This window comes from Brachyhypopomus gauderio, chromosome 17 (genome assembly GCF_052324685.1).
Source record: "Brachyhypopomus gauderio isolate BG-103 chromosome 17, BGAUD_0.2, whole genome shotgun sequence".
Taxonomy (NCBI): domain Eukaryota; kingdom Metazoa; phylum Chordata; class Actinopteri; order Gymnotiformes; family Hypopomidae; genus Brachyhypopomus; species Brachyhypopomus gauderio.
The window spans coordinates 6,904,294-6,907,242 of NC_135227.1; positions in this window are offsets into that span (position 1 = coordinate 6,904,294).

A 2,949-nucleotide genomic window follows, 5' to 3' on the forward strand; every position below is an offset into this window, starting at 1 on the left:
ATAAGATTTTAGACCTCCTTCAATTCAGATTACACATGTACTTCCAAAAATTGAGACAGTTAATAAAAAACCATCCACTTTAATCTTGCGTTAAGGCTAGTACAAACTGTTTCTGGCCATTCTCTCTGTCTCTGGCCATTCATTTAACATTTGCTATAACTTTCCACTTTGGTTGAAATCTGAAGTTAATTTGTTATTAAAAAAAACACACATACAATAGACAAACTCATACTGTATGTTCCGTTGTTAATTATAATGTATAATAGCTTATTTATGTGCACTCAGAAAGCTATCACACTGTATTTAGTTCCTATTTTAGATTTCACTCATTTTTACTTTATTTTTCAACAGTAAGCAACTCACATCGTTCCCCATAGACTAGTTTATCTGCTTTCCAGTTCTCAAAAAATAGTGAAACTATTTAAGATAAGATAAGATAAGATAAGATAAACCTTTATTGATCCCACGAATGGGAAATTCAGTTTCCCCAGGACCCCGGTGTAAAGCACCGAGAACCTGGAGTGGCCACACTTCAGGGTGCCGCCGTACAGATTAGGGAGAAACATAGAGAGATAAACATTAGGAGGAGACAAAAAAATATGACCACAGATTATTCTCGCGAACAGGACAACAGTCTGTGTGCATGTAAAAAATCTCCATAGCACATACAAGCATTGATAACACAGACAGTAAGCAGTGAGAGGCGTGATTCATTCAGAGAGGGAGGGGGGGAGCCAGAGGCCTGGCACACAGTCTTTGTGTCAAAGTTCGCGATGGAAGGCGAAAGCCATCTCTGACAGTCTCTGTGTGGGGGTAGGAGCAGGTAACCAAGACGACGACCTTCCAGGAGAAATTGGTTTGGGCGCCAATGCAGATAATCATGAATGAAGAATTTAGCAGGGAGCTCATCCTTGAATGTTTGAGCACACAAACTCCCCTTAAGTCAGCAGTCTCCCAACTGATCCAGCTTCACGCGTAGAGCATTGATTCCCTCCATGATCAAATCCAGCTTTTTAAAAGTCACAGTCTGTGTTTCAACAGTTCCAACAGCTCTACCCACCGCATCAATCAAGTTGGGCAATTTTCGTGGGTGTTCGATAACTGACCCCACTCTTTTAATTTCCAGATACACCAGGGCAACACCTAATTCAATCAGCAGAACCCCAGTGATCAAAGTTCCAAATAAGAACACATCCTCAACATCTTCCAGGGAGAGAGGCGCAAGATACAAACTACGCCACGTCCCCCCTGAGCCAAACACATATCCAGATGAGGACGGTCCATCCAGACATGTGGGTTCTCCCACACCATGACTCCACATGGAAAAAATAATGCCAATTGCGTTGAGGGACCACTTGATCAAATCCATTTTCTTTGCTAAAGTTCGAAGAACCACGTCAGGAAACTAAGACGAGACAAAGAAGCTAAGCTAGCTGAAACAGAGGGAGTGCAGGGCAGAGATAAAGTGCGACCGCCTCTCATAAAAGCCGGAAGGGGAAAAAAAAGAAGAAAGGCTTGAAGAAAGGCTTGATCTCATAGAAAAACAGTTTATTGAGTGACCATCAGTATTATTATAGCAAATAGATTTATATCAGTGGCAGTGATGCAACTGGTAGAAGAGATATCTACTGCAGTGGACAACAAAGAAAATTGGAAATGGTATTTGTAAAGTGTTCAAATTGTTAAGATTTGTCTTACTTGCCGCACCACAGTACTGAAACAGCCCTAGTTAAAATAACAAATGATCATCTTCTTGCCTCAGATCAAGGCTATGTATCTCTGCTGGTGCTTCTGGATCTTAGTGCAGCTTTCGACACAATAGATCACAGGATCTTTTGCTAGAACGGTTAGAAAGCTGGGTTGGAATCTCAGGCACAGCCCTTTAATGGTTATATTCTTACTTACATAATCGCTATCAGTTTGTAGAGCTCAATAATATTCCATCCAAACGCACAAAAGTGAAATATGGAGACCTGCAAGGCTCTATCTTAGGACCACTATTATTTACATTATACATTACATTATCTACCATTGGGCATAGTCATAAACAAACATGATGTTGATTTTCACTGCTATGCAGATGACACTCAACTTTACATATTAGCCAAACCTGATGACAAACTCAGTTTAGGAAAAAATTAGGCCTATGTAAGAGATGTTGAATTCTGGATGTCGCTAAACTTCCTCCATCTTAATGGAGACAAAACGGAAGTTCTGGGCCCAAATGCCACAAGACAAAAAATACCAGATCTAATGCTATATCTCAAGACTACCCCATTACACCTGGCTCAGTAGACAAAAACCTTGGTGTCATATTCAAATCTGACCTATCATTTGATAAATACATAGCTAATACTACTAGGATAGCTTTTCTACATCTCCGCAACATTGCCAAGCTAAGATCACAGCATGATGCAAAAAATTGGTACAGACTACTGTAACTCATTACTGTTAGGATGCTCATATAGGAATGTAAATAAACTTCAAATAGTTCAAAATTCCGCAGCCAGAGTTCTGACTAGAACTGGAAAATTCAATCCTATCAGGCCAGTTCTATCAGCCCTGCATTAGCTCCAAGTTAAATTTTGTATTGATTAAAAAAAAAATTGTATTGACTTATAAAGCACTGCACGGGCTTGCTCCTGAGTACCTCCAGGAACTTATTTCCTATTATGAACCCCACGTCCACTAGGGTCACAGGGTACTGGCCTTTTATTAGTTCCAACAATTAATAATGTAACAGCAGGGGGAAGAGCTTTTTTTTATAAGGCCCCCCAACTATGGAAAAACCTTCCAGAATGGGTATCTTGAAAGGCACTATATAAAATTTAACATCATTCATTCATTCATTCATTCAGAATGTGTCCAGGATTCTGACACAGTCTCAATCTTTAAGTCTAGGTTGAAAACTTACTTAATTCCCTGTTTTATTTTTCCATATGGATGCCT